The sequence below is a fragment of the Notamacropus eugenii genome, chromosome 6 (genome assembly GCF_028372415.1).
Source record: "Notamacropus eugenii isolate mMacEug1 chromosome 6, mMacEug1.pri_v2, whole genome shotgun sequence".
NCBI classification, from domain to species: domain Eukaryota; kingdom Metazoa; phylum Chordata; class Mammalia; order Diprotodontia; family Macropodidae; genus Notamacropus; species Notamacropus eugenii.
The window spans coordinates 131463345-131488608 of NC_092877.1; positions in this window are offsets into that span (position 1 = coordinate 131463345).

Here is a 25264-nt window from a genome sequence, read left to right on the forward strand (position 1 = left end):
GCCTTAAATGTAAAGACTGGACTTCTCCTCTTCCTCAATAATGAATAACAAGCAGATATTACACATCCTCTAGACTAATAAGTAAGGTAGCTAGGTGGCACAGTGAATAAAATGCCAGATCTGGAGGCAAGAAATTCACATCTGACCTCACACATTTACTGACTATGTGATCTTGAGCAAGTCACTTAACCTCCAGTTGCCTCAGTTTCCTCATTGGTAAAATGGGGATAAAAATAATATCTACTTCCTATGGTTATTCTGAGGATCAAATGTGCTAATGACTGCAACCTACTTAGAACAGTGCCTGGCACAGAAGAAGCTCTGTATAAATGTTAGTGATGATGATGATGATGATGACGATGACGACGACGATGATGATGTTATAGGTGGAATTCTCACCTAGTACCCCCATCTCTAAGGAAAATGGAGTAGCCTCTAACTCCAGCTTCTTGCCTCTTCTCCTGGTAGAAATTATAGGCTCCCTTGGGTAAGGGTGGAGAAGAGACTAGAATTGTCTATTCTGCCTCCCTTTGAGAAACACCAAGGCAACCCTGTGCTAAATGTGGGAGACAGCCCATGCATTATATGGACCTCGCCACAATATTTGATGCTGTTGGGAAAAGGAGGCCACTGTAGTTTATTGGATCGAGGGTGAAGTCAGCCTCAAGACAAGAACACTTGAGTTCAGATCTGGCCTCAGATATTTACTAACTGTATGATTCTTGACAAGTCATTTAACCTTTGCTTTCCTCACTTTCTTCAGCTGTAAATTAGGGATATTAAAAAAACATAACTTTCAGTGTTCTTGTGTCGATCAAAGGAGTAACATATAATGCATTTAACACATTCCCTGGCACATAGTGGGTACTATGTAAATGGCTACTCCCTTCTTCCTTTGGTTCAGCATCCTGAGGTCCTTTGAAGATCTAAATTTAATGGCACTATTTTCAATCAACTTCTTCCTTCTTTTCTTGTTTCTTTGTTTCTCCTCCTCTTCCTTCTTCTTCTTCTTCTTCTTCTTCTTCTTCTTCTTCATTTTATTTTACCTCATGTGTGTCCATGTTATATCAACAATTAGAATATAAGTTCTGAAGGTCAGAGAGAACTTGGGTTTTGCTGTAGTATCCCTAACACACAGGGCACTTCCTTGCATATTAACATGCTATCTGTCCTTACTCCCTGTCTTACGGTATTTTATTTGAATGACATACAAACTTTTTGATCAAATAAAAATTTTCCTATTTAAAACTCACATTTGAAAAATCCATAACAAGCAATAAAATGAGAATGAAAGGACCAGGTTTGCTGTATAGAAAAAGATATAATACACTCATTTAAGTCTAATCAATATAAAAGTAGAATTAAAAAGCAAACAAACAAACAACCTACAACTCTATTAAAATGGGACACTAGCATTCTGAGTTACTTGGGAAAAGGAACTAACCATTTATATTATGATAGTTTGGGTGTATTTTTCCATATCTTATTTTGTTAAATGCAACTGAAGCTGCATTAAAATACATTAAGATATAAAAGTATATAGTCCAATAACAACCACTTAAGCCTGAAACCTTGAGGAAGAAAAATCAACACAAGGACATTAGAGACTCTTCTAAACACTTCAGAGGCTTTTTATTCAAGTTCCCAAGTGTCACTTAAGTGAAAATTTTCAATAACAGTTTCCCATTTTCTTACTCTGAGAGCAAACAACCTGATATGATGTAGGGTAATGTCCTTGAGTTTCTCTTGCTGACTTGTAATATCAAATGTTTTCAGACTCTGGTGATGGAGTACTCCATTTGATCATTCAGTGAAACATTTTTTTTTCTACATAGCTAGTAGATTTACAGATCAAGCATCTTATTTTTGTCCTTCTGATTCTAGAGTCTTGAATATGGTGATTAAGAAATTGGTTTTAAATATAAAAAATTAGGGAGTGATGTAAAATTAAATATCTGATCTATGGATAGACCAAAAGTGAATGATGTAATGTGAGTTACAAAGGATCAGAGAAAATAAAATGAATAGTTTTGGTTACATAATGTTAAAAAAAGTTTTTGCACAAGTAAATCCAGTACAGATAGCATTAAAATGCAGACAACTGAGGGGAGAAATATATGATTAAAGTTTCTCTCATAAAGGTCTCATTTACAAAATATAAAAGGATTGAAATGTAAAGAATTAGAATGATTCCATAGCTGATAAGAGGTCTAACAGTGTGAATAGGCAGCTTTCAAGGGAAGAAACCCAGTCTATGCATATAAAAAAAGTACTGCAAATCACTGCTAATTTTCAAAAAGGCATGGCAAGACTTATATGCTCAGATGCAGAGTTATGCAAGTAAACGGAAGAACAATATATATAGCATCAGTAACATGTAAATAACATTTTTGAAAACTTATTAACTTAATAAAAATTAAATGAGAAGAATCAGGAGAAAAAGCTTTATAATGCCAACATCTGTAAAAGAAAAATTGCTTTGAAAGTTGTATGAACTTTGATTCATTAATGATAATCCATAATTATGAAAAGATGATGAAAAAACATTATTCATCACAGATAGAAGATGAATTTAGGTGCAGCATATGCTGGTATGTACATGTGTATATATGTATGTATGTATGTATGTATGTATGTATGTATATATCTATGCATGCAGTAATTGAGGATATTTGTTTTGCTTAACTATTCAAGTTTGTCATGATATACTTGTGGTTTTTTTTTCCTTTTTTTCAATGGGTTTGGGGGTGGAACAAAAGGAAAATAGATTTCTCTTCTTAAAAAAAATAGGGGTATGGTGCCACAGATGTGGAATTTTGCATGAATGTTCAGAAGGGATCATATTTTTAGTTTTATTTCATTACAAATATTTGTAATGCAAAAGCGAAAAAAAATAATATTTTAAATGAATTGAGTTTTAATTAAATAATTAAGGTAATGTGACATATTAATGTCCATTCACCAAATCAACAGTTGACTTATTGTATTGTAGGGCAATATTTTTCTGCTCATAAAATTATTTTGCTTTAAAATTGAAGCAGAGAAGACTCTCATGTTTAATAAGTTTGTTTTATTGCTAACATCAAAAGCCCTTTTTTTTGTTTTTTGGAGTTTTGTTTTGTGGATTTGTTTTTGTTTTGTTTTGTGGCATGGTAGAGTGAGGAAACTATATTTTTCTTTAGGTTCCATCCTGAGTCCCAGGTCAGTGCTGAAGGAAAAGAATAATTCATACAGAGTGCAGTGGAGGGTACATTTGTAAAGTGTTACATAATAATGTAATTGGGTAGCACTGTAATTGGGTAATTGGGTGTATTATTTAAAAAAAAAATGGTGTCTGTGCTTGTGTAGCCATGTCCAGAAAAAAAAATAACTGTTGAGTAATTTGAAAGACATTTGAAGCTGTCACTATAGCACAGTCCACATTAAATTAAATGTTAGATTCAAGCATATCAGAGTATCATAGCTCCTGAGTCAGAGGGAAATGTTTAGCTCATTCAGTCCAATCCCTTTACATTATAAAAGACAAAATGAAAACCCAGAGAAGGCAAACAACTTGTCTAAGGTCATCCAGCTAGGAAATGGTAAAACTGGCATTTTAACATCCTGTTTTTTTTTTTTCTCCAGAACACTAAGGATAATTTCCTTTAGAGAAACTGTCCAGTGCTCTCTGGAATATGGCATGAAATATTTCATAATTTCATAGGCAGTTGGTGACTAGGAGAAAACATTCTTCTTTGTAAAAAAAAAATAACATTTTTAGAGAATAACAGCAGCTCCATCAAAGCATCATAAATATATCCAAGTATATGCAACATAAAGCCTAGGGAGACAGCCAAACCAGTAGTAGTTCAATCAGACTTTCAAGGCATATAACTGTGTCTTCGATTTTCAAAATTCCTGCTACTTATGCCTGTGAATTTAAATGAGATCCTCAGAATGGCATGTCTTCACAATTTGTGATATAATAGATTGTTTTATATTTAAATTTGATACCTAACTACATTAAGAGCTAGAAACAAGCAGAGAGAAAATGATTGAGCTCAGATATTTAAACAGCATTATTTATTTATACATGTGATGCATTATTTAAATAAAGCTTGCATGGTTCTAAAATCATCAGCAAAATGAAGCTATATGAAAGAATATCTTTTAAACATCCAAATAGACAATTTGCAAAACAAACCCAGTGAAAATTCAGTGAATATCATGCAATTCTAAGAGGAAATAAGAATGCCACCCATTTGATTATAGGCATATGGAAATTTGCGATACTGACATTTACTAATAACAATCATCTATAGGTGGAATTTTAAAAATATATATTTTGCTGATGCCTTAAAATACGTTAAATTCTAGATATTATCAGTCCCTTGCCCTATCTGAACACATCCTTGTAACAAAATAATAGGCAAAACTTAGAGATTAAATGGGGAAAAGTCATCTGCTCTCCAAAATAAAGTTTCATCAGTAGCTTGAGGAGAGCATACCTTGCTTTAAGTGTGCCTGATTATGGGATTTTGAACAAGAAGGGATATCTCCAGTTCTGCCTTTGAAAATAATGGTCAGAATTACCCTAACTCATATAGAGAGTAAGTAGTGGAACAGAATCTTTGGATTCTAAGTCTAGCCCTCAATTTACTGTAATATGAAGACAAATCTGTATTTATAGCTTTTTATATTTTTAATTAATTTATTTGTTTTCATTTTTCAACAATTACCTGTATATATTCAAAATTTTACACCCTGCCTTCCCTTCTCCCTTCTCAAGATGACATAGAATCTTATGTGTGCTCTACACGTATGTGCTTATTAAACACATTTTCACATTGGTCATGTTGCACAGCAGAATTAAAACGAATGGGAGAAACAATGAGAAAAATCACAACGAAACAAAGCCTAACAAAAGAGAAAACAGTTTGCTTCATTCTGGATTTCATTTCTATAGTTCTTTCTCTAGATGGGGATGGAATTTTGCATCAAGAGTCCTTTGGAAATGTTTTAGTTCCTTGCATTGCTGTGAGTGGCTAAGTCTATCAGAAACAATCCCTCCCACGCTGTGTGTGTTACTAAGTAAAATGTTCTCATGGTTCTGCTCATTTAACTCAGCCTCAGTTCATACAAGTATTTCAAGGATTTTTTTCTAAATTCCTCCTATTGATAATTTATTATAACAAAGTAGTTTTCCATTTACATTCACATACCTCAACTTGTTCAGCCATTCCCCAATTGCTAGGCATGCCCTCTATTTTCAGTTCTTAGACACCACAAAAGAGGTACTATAAATGTTCTTGTACAAGTGGGCCTCTTCCCATTTTTATGATCTCTTTGGGATACAACCCCAGAAGTAATATTTCTGGGTCAAAGGGTATGCATATTTTTATAGCCCTTTGAGCATAGTTCCAAATTGCTTTCCAGAATGGTTGGATCACTTCACAACCCTACCAACAATGAATTAGTGCAACAAATCTCCTACATCTTCTCCAACATTTATCATTTTCCTGTTTTATCATGTTAGCGAATCTGATAGGTGTGATATGGTATCTCAGTTGTTTGGATTTGAATAGCTCTAATCAGTAGTGATTTAGATCATTTTTTCTTAATCTGACTATAGATATATTTATTTTCTTCCTCTGAAATCTGCCCGTTCATATCATTTAATCATTTATTAATTGGTGAATGAGTTATATTCTTGTCAATTTGACTCAGTTCTTTATATGTTTTAGAAATGAGGCCTTTATCACAGACACTAGTTGTAAATATTATTTCCCAGTTTTCTGCTTCCCTCCCAAACTTGGTTGCATTGGTTTTGTTTGTGCAAAAATTTTTCAATCAAAATTATCCATTTTGCACGTCATAATGTTCTCTGTCTCTTGTTTGGTCATAGACTTCTCCATTCTCCATAAATCTGCCAAATAAACTGTTTCTTGTTCTCCTAATTTTTTATATCAGACTTTATACCTAGATCATGTACCAATTTGCACTTTATTTTTGCATACGGTGTCAGGCATTGTTCTATGCCCAAGTTCTGCCACATTATTACCCAATTGTCCCAGTAGTTTTGTCAAATAGTGAGTTCTTATCCCAGGAGCTGGAGTCCTTATGTTTATCAAACAGTAGAATGCTATAGTGATTGGCTACTGTGTCTTGTGTACCTAATCTATTCCACTGATTTATCCCTCTGTTTCTTAGCTACTGCCAACTAGTTTTGATTCCTGTTTTATGATACAATTTGAGATCTGATGTGGCTAGGCCACTTTCCTTAGCGTTTCTTTTAATTAATTCCATTTGTAGTCTGGAACTTTTGTTCTTCCAGATAAATTTTGATATTAGTTTCTGTTTTTTGTTTGTCTTTGTTTTGTTTTGTTGGGGTATTTTTGTTTTTTGTAGCTCTAGTTTGATGGATATGGCACTAAATAAATAAATAAATTTATGCAAAACTGTCATTTTTATTATATTAGCTCTGTCTACCCATGAGCAGTTGATATATTTCCCCTACTTAGATCTGACTACTTGTGCAAGAGTGTTTTGTAATTGGGTTCATATAGTCTCTGGGCTTGTTTTAGCATGTACATTCCCAAATAACTTATACTGTATACAGTAGCTTTAAATGGGATTTCTCTTTCTATCCCTTGCTATTGGGCTTTGTTAGTAATATACAGAAATGCACATGGTTTACTTGGGCTTATTTTGAATTCTGTAAATTTGCCAAAGCTCTTTATTATTTCAATTAGTTTTTTTTACTTGATTCTTTAGGATTCTCTATCATGGTATCATCTGCAAAATGATGATTTCTTCCTTGAATATTCTCATTCCTTCAATGTTTTTCTTCTCTTATTGTTAAAGCTAATATTTCTAGTACCACATTGAATGACAATGGTGATAAGCAATATCCTTATTTCAAACCTGATCATACTGGAAATGCATCCCACTCATCCCCATTATATACATTGATTGTTAATGGTTTTAGGTAGGTACTACTTATTTTTGTAAGGAAAGTTTCATTTATTCCTATGCTCTCCAGTGTTTTCAATAGGAATGGATGTTATATTTTGTCAAAATGTTTTTCTGCATCTGCTGAGATAATTATATTGCTCCTGTTAGTTTTGTTGAAATGATCAATAACGCTTTTAGTTTTCCTAATATTGAACTAGCCCTGCATTCCTGGTATAAATCCAACCTCATCATTATTGTATTGTTCTCGTGATAACTTGCTGTATTCTTTTTGCCAATGTCTTATTTAAAATTTTTGCTTCTATATCATTAGGGAAACTGCTCTATATTTTTTTCTCTGTTTTGACTCTTTCCGAGTTAGGTATCAGAACCATTTTTCTGTCATAAAAAGAATGTGATGGGGCTCCTTCTTCCAACATTTTCCCAAATAGTTTACATAGTATTAGAATTAATTCTTCTTTAAATACATCATTGAATTCCTTTCTAAAGCCATTTCATCTTGGAGATTTTTTCCTAGGAAGTTCACTGATGGCTTCTTCAATTTCTTTTTTTGAGGTGAGGTATTTAAGTATTTTACTTCTTCTGTTAATCTGTGCAATTAATATTTTTGTAAATATTCATCCATTTCACTTAGATTATGAAATTTATGGTCATACAGTTGGGTAAAACAAGTTCTGATTATTGTTTTAATTTCCTCCTTGTTGGAGGTGAGTTCACAATTTTCATTTTTGCTCTCGGTAATTTGGTTTTCTTCTGTCTTTTTCATAATCAAATTGATCAGTTTCATCAATATTATTGGGGTTTTTTTTGATAAAACCAACTCAGTTTTATTTAATAGTTCCATAGTTTTCTTAATTTCAGTTTTATTAATCTTTCCTTTGGCTTTCAGTATTTCTAATTTGGTATTTAATTGGGATTTTAATTTGTTCTTTTTCTAGCTTTTTCAGTTGCTTACCCAATTCATTGACCTCTTCTTTCTGTTTTTCATTCATGTAAATATTCAATAAAATAAAACTTCCTCTAAGATCTGCTTTCATAGCATCTCATAAGTTTTGTTAGGTTGTCTCATTATTGTCATTCTCTTGAATGAAGGTATTGATTGTTTCTATGATTTGGTATTTGACACACACACATTCTTTAGGATAAGATTATTTAGTTTCAAGTTAATATTTGGTGTATCTTTCCATGGCTCTTTACTATGCATAATTGTCATTGCATCATGTTCTGAAAAGAACTTTCTCTGAGATTAGAACTGCTACCCTTGCTTTTTTGTTTACATCACCTGAATAATAATATATTCTGCTCTAATCTTTTACTTTTGTCCTGTTTGTATGCCTCTGTTTCAAATGTGTTTCTTTTGAACAACATATTGTAGAATTATGGTTTTTAATTCATTCTACTATCCACCTACATTATATGGGAGAGTTCATCCCATTCACATTCACAGTTATAATTACCATCTGTGTCTTTTTCTCCACCCTATCCCTCCATGTGTATGATTTTATTTCTCCTTTCTCCCTTTCTCTCCTCAGAAGAGTTTCAGTTTTGACCACTGAATTCCTCAATCTTCCCTTCCTTCTATCAGTCCCCTCCTTTCAGGAGGTGACAGGTGGATTGTTTTGAAGACTATTTTACCCTCAGGATGTAGGGCCTCAGAGCAATTTTCTTTGATGGTTTCTTGTATGATGTCATCCAGGGTCTTTTTTTCATTATGGCTTTGCAGTAGACCAAAAATTCTTAGATTTTCTCTGCTGAATCTATTACAGGTCAGTTGTTTTGTTCCAATAAGGTACTTTTATATTTTCTTCTTTTTTTTCATTCTTTAGATTTTGCTTGACTTTTTTGTAATATCTCATGGAATTATAAGCTTCTACTTGCCCAATTCTAATTTTTAATAAATTGTTTTCCTCAGGTATATTTTTACTTTTCTCATTTGTCCAATTTTCCCACTTAAGTTTTGTGCTTCTGTATCCATTTGGCTAATTTTACTTTTTAAGAAGCTGTTCTCTTCAATGATTTTTTTTTCATTTTGTCAATTGCATTTTTAAAATCATAATCTGAATTTTCTCCTACCTCTCTAATTTGGCTTTTAGAATCTTGATTGAGTTCTTCCAAGAATACTTTTCGGTTGAGACCAGTTAATATTCCGTATTTTTGGTTTCAAATGTACATATGTTGTCAGTGCTTTCCTCTTCTGAATTCATAGTTTGATCTTTTCTGTCCCCATTGAAAGATACTATGGTCTTTGCTTTTCTGATTTGCTTATTGCTCATTGTGATTGTCTTTTTCTTGGTTTTTAAAGTGAATCTCTCCTTCTGGGACACACATGACTCTGTCCCATGTTTTTGTGCTGAAACTAGATTCGGGGTTGCTGGCTTTGTGCGTTGTGGCCTCTGGTTCTTTCAGCTGAAAGCTATATAATGTTGCAGCTTACCTGGTGCTGAGCTAGGTGGTGTGTGTTGAGGCCAAAGCCAGGTGAAGTCCTTCTGAGATTCCCTGGGGTTACACTGAAACTCACTGCATGAGATGGGGTAGGGTGATTTGTCCGTAGGATTTCTCCTCCTCCCCTAGGACTGAGCACAGACAGGCTCAGTGCCTGTTGAACCCTCATTTAGGCTAGTGTTTACCCAATTCCCCTGGCTGTGTGTGCTAAAGCAGGTCTCAGGTCCATGTGTTGGTGCTTATGGGCTTCATCCCCCTGAAACTCAGGATCTCCTCCTGAACTGCTAAGATGAGGATTGCTGGGACCGCTCTGATCCATTACTGGTCCTCTTCAGCCACAGTGAAATGTATTCTTCACATCAATATCCCTAGCCTCCCAAGCTGAGAGACTACTGTGCTCTTTCTGTTGATTCTAATATTTCAGTATTTTTCCTGGGGAAATATTCTCTGAATTTTTCAAGGTCAACAAGTGGAGGGTGAGGGCACTTCCAATTTCTCTGCCATCTTGGCTCCAGGATGACTCAAGTAGGTGGCTTTCAAACATTTGGTCTGTGGGCTGATAACTTCAGGAGTGACTTCTGCTGTTACCAGGGGCCCTATGTTTCCCTTCCTCGGTTCTGATGGACTCCTGTCCCATACTGGTATGTTTGAGAATCTACACTGCTATTTCTGTTTCAGTTCTCCTAGGACAGTTCCTATTCTTCTTCACTATGGCAGATTCTGTGCTGGTGCAGCCTTTGGCCCTGTGCTCCCCTAGGCCCTGTGTAACAGATCCTTCCTGTTGACCTTCCAGGCTGATTTGGGCTGGAAATCTGCTTTACTCTGTCTCCTAATGGATTCTGCCACTCTAAAATTTGTTCAGAATCACTTTTTAGAAGTATCTGAAGGAATTTAAAGTAGAACTCAGGTTTCTCTCTGCTTTCACTCTGGCGTCTTGGCTCTGTCTCCTCTGTTTGTAGCTTTTCAACTTAAGTCCTAGTACAGTTTATGCTCCATGAAGGTTATATTTGAAAATTTGACCTCTGTGCCACTTAGATGACAAATATTAATAACAATAGAATATGGACTTAAAAGGGAATTCCAAATGAGGGTACCTGAAATACGTATATGTGTATATGTAGATAGACACAGATAGATAGATCAATAGATATGCATATATGTGTGTATTATGTATATAAGTATGTGTATGTGTATACGTATGCATATATATGTACGTGTATATATGCATATATACATATGTGTGTGCGCACTTTAGGCAAAAGTGATGAAGATTAAAAATGTTTAAAGGAGATAAAAACCATGGGCAGTTTCACAAAATTTCAGAATCTTGGAGCTAAAACTTCCATTGAAAGATTTACCTTTCAGATGGGTATAAGGCATACCTTTTAGATGCCTAGAATGATAAAGTTTTAAATATCATGAAGTGACTATTGAATTCATACAGAGAATACCTGGATTTAAATTCTACCTTCACTACTTATTACTTGTATAACCTTAGAGAAGACATTTTCTCTCTAAGCCTCAGTTTTTGTTTTGTTTTGTTTTGTTTTGTTTTGTTGTTTTTTTTACAAAATAAGTTAGTTGGACTAGAAGGGCCATAGGAGCTCTTTCTAACCCTATGATCTCTGCATCTTTTAAAGCAAGTATCCATGTATAGACTTCAGGAGGTCTATCCACTTGGATGGGAAAAAGAAATACATCTTTATTTCAATACGAGTGGTTTTCTTGTAATCATAAATATTTAATTTTGTCTATTTAAATTATTATGAAAAGGGTTAGTTTTTCAGGTATGCATTGTATACATTTGTACACAGTTTGAATGAGACGCATTAGGGTTATGGAAAGAATGTTGTTCATAGAGTTAGCAATACTTAGGTTTAAATCTTTCCTCTGACTCTTATTAACTTTAGAAAGGTCACTTCCTCTAGCAAAGATTCAGAAAACACTCTGTAAGTTCTGGATGTGACATAATCTGCAAAACACAAATAATGTTTGGAGATTGTTATGCTGTTGTTTTTTCCCACTCAAGCACTATTAACTTTGGGCATCAAATTTATCCTTATTTTGAAAAATACAAGAAAAGTCTCATTTCCTGAGGGTGGAGAGGATTTTCATTGCTTATAATATTTCATGATGAATAGTCCCCTCATTCTTAAAATTCATGTGCCATTATGCCAGAAGAGTAGAAACTTAAAATCATGGCCTATCTTATGTTTTGTGTTTACTATCCCAGCACATAGCCCAATGTCTTGCACATAGAACTTATTTAATAAATGTTTGTTAATTTTAATCATTTATGATAGATACAATTAAATTGTTACCATTTACTGTTATGTTGTTGCTATTATTGGAACTCAGGGAAATATCCTATTTAGCTAAAAGTAAATTTAAAAATCCCTGAATGGTAAATTGGATCTTCTTACAAAAATAGCAGCCCCAAAATGTTTGTGTTTATTTTTTTTTCCATTTACCAAGTAGGAAACATTCCATTCCAATTTCACCAAAGTTGAAGCAACAATAAACTAAATAATCACCTTATTTGCAATAGTGAAAAAGTGAAAAGGGTAGGCAGAGAATCACTACCACATAGTGCTGTGTATTCTTACACGAACAGCTGGCTCTCTGAAATTTTGATATGCCCTTTGTTTTCACTGCTCACATTTTGTTTATAAGCTTTTCAGGAATCATTATAGAATGCATGCAACATTTGCCGAATATTGAAAATGCAATGCCGGTATCATTTACCTTTATAAATGTTAAATGAAATGTTGTCCACACTGCTCCCTGAATGAAATGAGAAAAAGAAAAAAACAAACTTTAGCATGAAATGCTTGGTAATTGAGTGCTTATTTCCAAATAAATTTACCAGGTTTATATATGCTAGGGTCGAACTCAGAGAATTTCCACTATTGTGTTATTTTGAATTCTAAATGCTAACTTTTGTTAAATACATGAATTATTAAGATATGTCAAATATGCCATCAGGTGATAGGAACTGTATATATGTATGTTTTCTTTCCCCTAAATAGCTGCCTCAAATCAGTTCTGCAATTACAATTAATTGTCAGATGTTTTACCTTAAGAAAAATCTAAATTAAACCCTTGGATTTGTGATGGGGCATATATCTGTTTAATCCTAGAGGTTCAATTTATCTATTTTATCTGAAAGATAAAAGTGACTTCTGAATGTAATATTAAAAGAGATTTTCCTTCTGTGTCTGTATTTGTCAAGACAACCATGCCAATCTTTAGTTATATGAACTATTAACATTTTTGTTGCTTCTGATATGTGAATGCTATGTTGTGCTTTTTAAAGATTTTTCTCACCAATAAAATATCAGATTAAATTAAAAGCTTTGTTCAGAGGAAACAAAAACAGAATATCTTGCACCTAGTACCTTTGAATTCTATAGTTTCAAAGGTAGTTATACTTTCATTTCAATTTCACAAAAATCCTATTTAATTATATGTGGCACAGATAATGAAGTCTAATGGTCAGAGTACTTTATTTGCTATGAGGAATGAGGAAATTCTGGTTCAAAATCCATCTCTGATCAGTATCATTTTATAGTGAGTCACCTGTCCACTCAGCCTGACACAGTTGTCTAATGACTATGGGATATCATGCTGCGATGATTTTCCATACACATGTGAAATATCATTTTAATTTATATCTGAAAGATATGTAATGGAGGGCATAAAGGAGGGCCTGAATCAGACCCCAAATGCCTATTTTAGAATACACACACACACACACACACATACATATATGTATATACCTATATAGATATATACATATATACGTATGTGTATATATGTGTACGCATGTAAATTTATTCAGAAGTTGTGATGACAAATCCTTAACCTACCTATAAGACCACAGCTTGACCATGCATTTATAAACCAACTTGTTTTGTAAAACACATTTCTTAACAACATATCTGAGAGGTATTTGGTTCAAATATCATCATTTCCATTTTATAGATAAAGAAATAAACTTAGAGAAATCTCTTAACAAACCTTAAGAGATACAGTAAATAGGGGTCATCTTCATGCTTTCATTCAGTTAGTGTTAGCTAAATACATACAAGGTGCTGTGCTAAGTGGTGAAGATGAAAAGAAAGGCAAAATACATTCCCTAACCTCAAGTTGCTTAAAATCTAAACAAGAATATCTAATGAGAATACATGAAAAGAGCTATATACCAATAACATTTTATAACCATATGTGTATATGTATATGTATGTGCATATGTGTATATGTATACAGCTACATATACATGTAGCTATAAAGTAAATAGGGGTGTGTGTTTTCAAAAGAAGGAAGGCTCCTAAAGAGTGTTGGAAAATCCTTCTTGTCAAAATAATGTTATTTTAGCTAGCACTTGAACAAAGTCAGAAAAGTTAAGAGGCTGGCATGTAGAGGGAGAGTATTCCAGATAGGGGAATAGCCAGTTCTCTAACTCTAGGCTAAATATTCACCATCACATTATTCTGCCTTATCTGTGGAATTCCAAAACTACTGATTAAATAATGGGGAAATAAAACGTACACCACATAACAGAAGATGCATGAACACAAAACAATGAGTAATTCTTATGGAATCACATTAATAACTGGTCTGCCTATATTCTCCTCCATGAAAATTATTAGGCTACTCAAAAATAATGGAAAAGTTCACTACACAAGTAGACTCAGCCTTAAAAACTACATTCTGAGTAGAGTAAATTTAATCATATTACATTCCTGTATTTGAAAAAAAATGTCTCTTTCCATGTTTAATCATTGTGTCTTTCCTTTTAATTCATTTATATTTTATACACACTTATGATATGAGGTCATATAAAAATACCCATAACCACTCAGAGGACTTAGTTGTGAACATCAGTTCTGGTACTCACTAACTCTGGCATCACAGGAAATATCTGGGATTCAATTTCGTTGTCTATAAATGAGAAACCATGATCTTCAAGGTCTTCTTTATTTCTTTTAACTACTTAATAGACAGCTTGATTATATGATGTTATAGAAATGGCATTGTATTAGGAGCTGGAGCACCTGCCTTCAAATACTGACTCTGGTACTTCCTGACTTTTTGTTCTTGTGTCTTTTCTTCTCTCAAGGACTTGGTTTCTTACTTTATCACTTGAGATGGTTGCCTGAGAGATGATATTGAAGATCCTTTCCATATTTATACCCAATAAATAGTGTGGTTAGGATGAACAAATGTTTGTTTAACATATTCATAACATGGGGATAGTCTTTGAAGTTGGATGGTGTATACTTAGGACAAATTAAAGCTATTAAGCATATGGAAATCATTAGGTAAAATGGCTATTGGAACTGTGTATTTCTCTGGATATCAATTACCTTGTCTGTGCGATTGAACAAGGTTTTTTAAAAGACCTCTTCTAGTACTAAGCTATTATGAGTGTATATCTTGAACCACTCCATGAACTACTCCAAAATTATGGAGATACTATCAAAGATTTCCAATATCTTTGGGGGAGGTCAGAGAGAAAAATGGGGTAGGAGACAATTTTGTGTCTTTAGTTACATTGGTTTAGGAAAGTTAGGTTTAGGAAATAGCTTGTACCAAAGCAGATACATAAGCGTTCTGTAACTTAGAGTGTTAGAGATGTTTAAAGCACTACAAATTTAATAGCTAGTAAGCATTATTATTCTAAAACACATATATCACAAGTATGACTTGATTCCACATCTTTTCCAGTTCAAGGATAACTCTCTATTCACCATATCACATCTATTTCTTTGAAAAATTCCTAATTAAATGGCTCACCAGTCAATAAGTTTTTGATTGGAGATCCTTATATGCCAAGAATTGTGTTAACTGCTGGATGTACAAAGAAAGACAAAATTCAGCCCCTGCCTTCAAGAAGCACACAATCCAGTGAGGGAGAAAACATACTAACAATCATGCACAAACAAGCTGCTACCTATAGGACAAAAAATAATTAGTAAGAAAGACCCTAGAATTAAGAGGATTGAGAACGGCTTCCCTTAGAAAGTAGGATTTTGTTTCAGACTTAAAGGAAGCCGGGTAAGTCAGGAGGAAAGGGGGAATAAAAAGAGCGTTCGCAATATGAGTGACAGTGTTCCACATGAAATATTCCCAGCGAAAATTTCTGGAACCAGAATATGTATTTTCTTGTTCAGAAATATTACTGACACTTTTCTAATGTATCTGTGGTAGGATTTAAGATACAAGAATACTGGAAAAGTATGTAGGGTTGTTTTGTGAGAATAAAGTTATGAAGGGCTTTGAATATCAAACAAAAATTATATTAGATCCTGGTATGATAAGCTCTTTAAGAAATTATCTTAGATAGGCAGAGCTGAGATGATGAGCTCTCCCCTAAAGCCCTTTAAAAATGACTCTAAACAAATTGTAGAGCAGGAGAATCTATGTAAAGATGGAACAAAACCATTTCCAAAGCCAAGACAACTTGGAAGGTCAGAAGGAAAAGCCTGTTGTATGAAGATGATAAAGGAGAATAGTCCAGCACAGGCCAAACCAATGCAGGCAGAAGCATAGGAAACCAGGAGCAGGTCTAAGAGAGACTGAATCAGTAGTAGCAATGGCAGTTCTAGAACTCTTAACCCACAGATGTCAAAGATAACTTAGAAGGCAAACAGGAAGGAACTATCATAACTGTATAAGAGTAGACTACAGCCTAATTCAGGCTGTGCCAACACAGACTCAGTCCCAGGAAACCAGGAGTAGATTTTGGGAGGGATTGTAGCAGCAGTAGCAGCAGCAGCAGCTGTTTCCAGAGCTCTTAGCCTACAGATGTTGAGGATGAACAATTGATTAGAAGGAGATTATAGGGGTCTTTTTCCTAGCACTGAGATAATACTCTGTTGCTTTGCCCCTACTCTGGTTCCAGGTCCTGGGTGGCAGCCCCAGGGCAAGTAGGAACACTAGCACACCAGAGCTTTAGGGCACAGTAGAGGGGGGATCACTCTCAGAGTTTCAAGGCAAAAAAGAGTGCTTGTGGTCATTAACAGACCAGAGCACAAGCCAGGAGAGTAAGTTTTCCTCCAACCAACTTGAAAGAACTGAAAACTTATAGGTCCCTAGAATTATGTCTGAAAATAGCTGTGCAAAAGCCCTGAAGGTTGAGACAGCATGCCCTCCACCATGGAAGCAAAGCCTTACTTTAATAAGAAGTCAAAAATCTAGAAATGAACTGGAAAAATGGGCAAGTAACAGGGAAAAATCCTCTGATTATAGAAAGTAACCATGGTGACAAGGAAGATTAAACACACACTCAGAAGGAAACAAAGTAAAAGCTTCTACATCCAAAGTTTCTGAGAAAAATATGAATTTCTCAGGAAATGAAAAACCTCAACAAGGATTTTGAAAAACAAGTGAGAGAGGTAGAAGAAAAATTGACAAGAGTGATGACAGTATTGCAAGAAAATCATTAAACAAAAAACTATTCAATAGCTTGGTAAAGTAAACACACAGAAGTCACTGAAGAAAATGGGGAAGCTAGGTGGGGCAATGGAGAGAGCACCAGTGCAAAAGTCAGGAGGACCTGACTTCAACTCTCACCTCAGATACTTGACACTCACTAGCTGTGTGACCTTGGGAAAGTCACTTAACCCCAATTGCCTCATCCTGGGTCATCTCCAGTCATCCTGATGAATATCTGGTCACTGGATTCAGATAGCTCTGGAGGAGAAGTGAAGGTGGTGACCTCTCCAGCTCTCTGTCACTCAAAACAAAGTCAAGAGCAAGTATTATCATCATTTCTCTATTGGCATGGTCTTCCTTGGCAACAAAAGATGAACACACACACAGACACACACACACTGAAGAAAATAATACCTTTAAAATCAAACTAGGCCAAATGGTAAAAAGAGGTCCAAAAGGCCAATGAGGAGAAGAATGTCTTAAAAAGTAGAATTGACCAAATGGAAAAGGGGGTCCAAAGGCACACTGAAGAAATTAATTTCTTAAAAATTAAAATGGAGTGAATGGAACCTAATGACTTTATGAGAAATCAGGAAATAATCAAACAAAACCAATATATATATTTAAATGGAAGACAATGTGAAATATTTTGTTAGAAAAACAACTGACCTGGAAAATAGATCCAGGACAGACAATTTCAGAATCATTTGGGCTACCTGAATGCCATAATAAGAAAGTTTACATATCATTTTTCAATAAATTATCAAGGAAAACTGTCCCAATATTCTAGGGCCAAAGGGTGAAATAGAAATTGAAAGCATTTAACAATCAACTCCTGAAAGAGATCCTTAAATGAAAACTTCTTGGAATATTGTAGCTAAATTCCAGAGTTCCCAAGTAAAGGAGAAAATATTACAAGCAACCAGAAAGAAACAATCAAGTACTGTTTAACCACAGTCAGTCTAACAGAAGATTTAGCAACTTCCACATTAAAGGATCAGAGAGCTTGTAATATGATATTCTAGAGGGCAAAGGGGCTAGAATTAAAGCCAAAAATCACCCACTCATCAAAACTGAGTATAATCCTTCAGGGGAGAAAATGGACATTCAATGAGATTGAGTACTTATCGCATGTTTGATGAAAAGACCAGAACTGAGTAGGAAATTTAACTTTCAAATGTAAGACTCAAGAGAAGCATTAAAAGGTAAACAGGGAAGGAAAATCATAAGAGACTTAATAAAGTTAAACTATTTGAATTCATACATGGGGAGATGATGTTTGCAAGTCATAAGACCATTCTCATTATTATGGTAGTTAGGAGTATATATAGACAGAGGGCAGAGGTGTAAGTTGAATATGGAGAGATAATATCTAAAAATAAAAAATTAAGGGGAGAAAAAGAGGATGGGATAAGTAGAATATGGTAAATTATCTCACATAAAAGAGGCAAAGTAAAACTTTTACAGTGCAGGGGAAGAAGGGGAAGAAGTGAATGAACCTTACTCATCAAAATTGGCTCAAAAGGGAACACCATAAATATTGAACAGTATATATTACACTACAGGAAAATAGAAGAGGAAGGGGATCAGAGAAAGAGGGGGTGATGATAGAAGGAAAGACAGATTTGGATAGAAGGTAGTCAAAAGCAAAATATTTTGGAGGAAGGACAAACTGAAAGGAGAGAGAAAACAATAAAAAGGGGGCAAGATGAAGGGAAATACAGTTAGCATTCATAATTGAAATGAAATATTGGAAACTATTTGTCAGATAAAGGCTTCATTTCTCAATATATAAAGAATAGAATCAGATTTATAAAAAAAAATAAGAGCCACTCCCCAATTGATAAATGATCAAAAATATGATCACTTTTCAAATGAAATAGTCAAAGTTTTCTATAGTCATGTGAAAAAAATTCTTCAACTCACTATTGATTGGAAAAATACAAATTACAAACAAATCTGAAGTAAAATCACATACTTATGAAACTGGCTAATAGGACAGAAAAGGCAATGATAAATGCTGAAGGGGAGGAGGGGACAATGAGACATTAATGCACCATTGTCAAAGCTATGAACTGATTCAACCATTCTGTACCACAGTTTGTAACTGTCGAAAGGGCTATAAAACTATACATACTCTTTGAATAAGCATTCCATTAGGCTTTCAGTGCTACAGGCAATTCTCTACAATTTTAAATTTCAGAAAGTGGTCTGATCAGTGTTGGGGAAGGTACTTTCCTCACCAAGAAGTTCCCCAGTTCAATTAAATTACAGGTCTACCCCCATTCTTTAACCCTGTATTAATTTGTCATATAAACTCTGGAACGTGGAGGTTGACAGTATTGACTGCACAAATATTATAATTTTTATGGTTTACTTTTTCCTTTTTCCCATTACAGTTAGGCAATTTTTACTTTGTGTACTTTCTTGAAACATAGTATTAAGAATCTGTTTCATCATGTGTCCCCTGCCTTTGGAGATCAATTATCTTTATATTTATTCATGGGATTATGCTTTGAAGATATTTGCTTTGTTTTCAGTCACTTCAAATGTTCTTCCAATTTTGTTGTCTTTAATGCTGCAATATTTGTTGTTGTATTACTTTATATTTTATTTCTATGTCTTCCATTCTCCTCCTTTTCAGTATGTCCATTGTATTATTTTCATTACTTCCCCTTCCTTCCCTCCTTTCTTTTTGCTCTTTCTTATTCCTTTTTTCCCTTATTTCTTTCTTCACTCTTCCCTCCCTCCTTTCCTCTCTCCTCTCTGTTTTTCTTTCTCTTTGTTGCTCTCTCTTTGTCTCTCTCTAGTATCTACCTCTCTGTTTCATTCTTTTCTCTCTCTCTCTCTCTCTCTCTCTTTCTTTCTTTCTTCCTTTCTTTCTATTATAGTTTTCCCACTGAAACCATTGACTGTCTTGGTATGTTGGGAATTCTCTTGATGATTTAGAATTTCCTTCCTAATAAATATGTTTTCCCCAATCTATTTACATTAAGCTTCTCAGATTTCTGGAAGCCCTTGAGACTTCTCATTGTCAGCTTGATTTTGGTTATTATAATATTACTACTTTTTGTCATCTAATTTCCCCACTTTTATTTGACTCTAGTCTTTATTTTATTATTCAATAAATATTAATGATATCTTTTATTTAAACTGCCTCTCTGTGTGTGTCCCTGCCTCCCCATCTTTCCGCCTCTGTGTCTTTCTCTAATGATACAATGAATATTTCTATGAGTCTGACAATGCCTGAAGTGTTTTTCTTTATATTTCCCTGTCTCTGTTAGTAGAGAGATGCATATATATATGCATATATATGTATATGTATATATATATGTACATATATATAGACATGCACACATGCACACATACACACACATACACACACGTATATATCAAGATTTGATTTCACCTCTGTAATTATTTAGCATCTTTTTTTCAGTGCATTTCATACTCTTGTTAGATATTTATTCATTATTTACTGATTTCTTCAGTCTCCTCTGATGATCTTTCTGTAAGATTGTTTTTTTTTCTTTTCCATTCTGTTTTAACTGTTGTTCTTTATGCTTATTTGGAATATTTTATTTAAAGTGATGACATTAAACTTGACTGGAGCACAGGCATTCTACTACCCATATTGCTGAAAACCACTTCATGATTTTTCTCAGTTCAACTCATTTTATTTGTTAAATTAATTACAATTATCTTGACATCACAGTCATTTGTAATATAGAACTTTAGGTCCTCTACCCATGTGAACTTTACTAAAAATAAAGTAAAAAAAAAAAACACAAAGGGAAACATTTTTTTTTATATATCTGAGCAAATATTCATCATTCTGCACGTATAATCCTTTACCTCTCCAAGGAAAAGAGAATTATGATTGGCCATGATAATTACACTCTTTCTTTTGATTTGTCTTTAAAATGTTGTTATGAAAATGTTTCCTTTAATTTTTTTGCTTCACTCTTCATTAATTCATACAAGTCTTCAAAAATTTTCTGAATTTCTCATATTCATTATTTCATATGGCACAATATTTTATTACTTTCATGTGATGCACCACAATTAGTTTAGTCATTTTCTTTTGCTTTTGTTCAGTTATTTAAGTCATGTCCAACTCTTCATGACCCCATTTAGGGTTTTCTTGGTAAGGATACTGGGATGATTTGCCATTTCCTCCTGCAGCACATCTTACAGATGAGAAACCTTAGGCAAATATGACTAAATAATTTGACCAGGGTCACACAGGTAGTAAATGTCTGAGACTGGATTTAAACTCAAATCCCTGACTCTAGTCAGAGAAATCTGTACACTCTGCCACCTAGCTTTCCCTGTCTCTTTGTAAATCACCATTTTTTCCTAGTTCTGATTCCATAATTTCTCTGGTTCCATAATAAGTACAGATATACAGACCCAGGGAGAGCATTGTAGACTGTAAGAGCAATAGTGTGTGATGATTATCTGGGAATTATTTAACACCCCATAGCAATTAAATCATCCAAAACAATTCAAAAGGACTTATAATTGAAAAAAAAAAGATTTTCAACAACTAGAGAAAGAGCTGATCGACTATGAATGCAGATTGAAGGACACTCTTTCCCTTTAGTTTTGAGGGTTTTTTTTTGCTTTCAAAATATGACCTATATGTAAATACATTTTGCATGATTATATATAACTAACTTATATCAAATGTTTACTGCTTTAGGAAGATTAAAATGGAGACATAGGAAAAAATTTGGAATTCAAAATTTGTAAAACAATATTAAAAATTGGCTTTAGAAGATGGTGAAGTAAGCAGTAAAATTGTCATAATTTTCCATATTTACCTCCAAAAAAACATAGGATAGCATCCCAAAACAAATCCTGTAAGAGCAGAATTCATGAAATGAATTGAAATAATCAGAATACAGATGAGGAATAAAGATCTGTCTCATTTGGGTAAAGGGTGAACACAGTCCAGGACAGAAATTGTCCCAGCAAACCAGTAGCAAGCCCCACCCCTCAACAAACCAGAGGGAGATACTGAACCTCAGCGTGATGCAGCAGGCATATCCCAACACCAGGACCTAACCATAACCAGGGGTGCTCAGAGACAGTCCAATTCTGAAAACTGTCCCATGCTTCAGTGTAACTCTGGGACAAAGAGGATGGCATCTTTCAGTGGCCTGACCTCCACTTGTTTAGCACAGCCCTGGGCAAATAGGTAGACACACAACCTATAGGTTCATAAGAAAACTGTCATCTTATAGTGACCAGACCTCCATATGCTTCAGCAAAGCCCCAGCCAAATAGACAGCCTACAACAGTCAGACTCCCATGTGATTCAGTGTAGCCTGGGGGAAACACAGAAACACCGTACCCTCAGCACATAACAGATACCAGCAATAGGATACAGTTCAGCAGAAGGTCCGCTGTCAGATCCCTACCGCCTTCAGCAGCATCAGCCACCTACCACTACCGCACCCCTTCAGTGCAGCACCACACATAAGGGTCCCTCATGAGTCTCAGGGCAACACGAGTGCAAGACCAGGTAAATATCCAGCGTCTGCATGCCTTGGCACAAGAAGCCTGAGACAGTGCCCCTTCCATCTGCAGAACAGATGAAGAGAGAGAAAGAGGCAAAGAAAGAGCAGCAAAAAACAACAACAAAAATATTCTGACCATAAAAAGTTGCTATAGTGGCAGGGAAGACCAAGATACAAACACAGAAAAGGACAATAATGTCAAAATACATATAGGTAAAATTCTAAATGAAAATAGGAAGTAGTGTCACATCAAGAAAGAACTTATGAAAAAGCTCAAAAAGGAACTTAAAAAGTATACAAGAAACAGAAGAAAAATTGGGAAAGATATGAGAGTGATGCAAGAGAATTAAAACAACTGCTTAAAAAATAGAATTGGTCAAATAAAAAAGGTAGTACAAAAGCTAACTAAGACAAAACAACTCCTTAAAAGTTAGAATTGGACAACTGAAAGGTAATAACTCTGTAACACATGAAAATCAATCAATTAAATTCAAAATGATGAAAAAACATAGAAGAAAATGTGAAATACCTCATCTGAAAAAAACAACTAACTTGGGAAATAGGTACAGGAAAGACAATGTCAGAATCATTGGATTAACTGAAAGCTATAATCAAAAGAAGATCCTGGAAAGGAACTTTCAAGAAAACATCAAGGAAAACTTCCATTATGTCATGAAATGAGAATGCAAAATAGGCATTGAAAGAACCCACCAATTTCGGGAAAGAGTTCCCAAAATAAAAACTCCAAGGAACATTATAACCAATTACAGAAGTATTTTTTCAAGGAAAAAAAAAGCTGCAAGTGGCCAGAAAGATACAATCCAAATACCAGAGAGCCAAAATCATGATTACACAAGTCTCAGCAGCTCCAACATTAAAAGATCAAAGGTCATGGAACATGCTGTTACATAAGGCAAAGGAGCTAAGAATACAACCAAGAATTACCTACCCAGAGAAATTAAGCATAACACTCTAATCTTGTAAAAATGTTATTCAATGAAATAGAAGGATTTCAAACTTTCATAAGGAGAAGACCAGAACTGAACAAAAAGAATGACTTCCAATATCAAGACTTAAGAGAAGGCTAAAAAGGGAAGATAATATGTAATGGATTTAATGAAGTTTAACTGTTTACATCCTCACAGGAAGATGATACTTGTAATTCTTAAAAAATTTTTATCACTAATTGTACAGAAAGAAAGAATATACATAGCCAAAGAGTATGGGAATAAGGCAAAGTTGAAGGATTGAAATAAAAAAAAATAATTAAGGGCTGAGAAAGTGGAGTACACTATGTACAGAGGAAGGGAGAGGTAGAATGGGGTAAATTATTTCACATGAAGAAACCTGATAAAGCTATTGTAGTAGAGGGAATGATTACAGGTAGGTAACTCAGAGAGAATAATATACACAATAACTTGAATATAGAAACAGATCTTTCCTGACAGGAAAGTAGGAGGGAAGACGATTAGGTAAAGCAGGGTAGAAAGGACTGACAGAAAGGGTAGATAGGGGAAGACATTAGACAGAAACACAATACTATTAAGGAAAGAAAGCATGAAAGGAGAGAGAGGACAAATAAAAGGGATAATACTATGGAGGGAAACTCATGGTTTGTAAATGTAATTGTGGTTGTAAAGGAATGAACTCTCCCATGAAATAGAAGCTGATACCAGAGTGGATTAAAAAAAAAATAAAAAGAGAGTCCTACAATATGCTGTTTACAAGAAACATGAAATGGAGAGGCATGTATACAGTAAAAAAAAGGGGCTAGAGAAGAATCTATTATGCTATAATCAAATATGTTATTATTGATGTGAAATAAAAACAGGGTAGCAATTCTGATCTCAGACAAAGTAAAGGGAAAATTTTACCTAATTAAAAGAAATAAAGAAACTACATCTTGCTCAAGGGTACCATAGATAATGAAATAATATCAATACTAAACATCTGCACCAAGTGGTATAATATACAAATTATCAAAGAAGTTAAGTGAGTTACAAGTTCATAACGAAACAAGAGATAGCATTATGAAATGTAAAACAAATATATTTTATTATATTAAATAAAAAAGGGGGTATAAATTAAGAAAAGAAAAAGAAATATTAAATTAAAAAAAGAAGGAAAGCAGAAATCTGGGAAGCAATCTTTAGAATTGTCTCTGATAAAGGTCTCATTTTTTCCAATATAGATAAGTGAGTCAAATTTATAATAATACAAGCCATACCCCAAATAATAAATGGTCAAAAGATATTGTCAGATAGTTTTCAGATGAAGAAATAAAACTATAGGCATATTTAGAAGTGCTCTAAATCATTTTTCAATAGAGAAATGTAAATTAAGACAACTTTATGGTACCACATCATACCTTTCAGATTGACTAACATAGCAAAGAAAAGGGAAATTATAAAGTTTTGAGAGCATGTGGGGACTTGGAAAACTAATACACTGTTTTTGAAGTTGCGACCTGATCCAACCATTCTGGAGAGCAATTTGGAAGTATACCCAAAGGGCAATTTAATGGTGCATACTCTTTGATAAGCAATACCACTACCAAGTCTATAACCCAAAGAGATCCTAATAAAGAGGAGAGGAACTACAGGTCCCAAAATATTTGTAGCTGCCCTTTTCATGGTGGCAAAAATTGGAAATTGAAGGGATGTCCATCAGTTGGGGAGTGACTGAACAAGCTGTGGCATATGAATGAAATGTGGGAATGATGAATGGGCAGATGTCAGAAAAAGTCTTAGCAAAACTTGAACAAATTGATGTAAAGTGAAATGAACAGAACCAGGAAATCTTTGTCCCCAGTATCAGCAACATTACATGATGATCAACTATGAATGACTCAGCTTTTCTCAGCAACACAGTAATCCAAGAGAAGTGCAAGGGCTCATGGAGGAAGA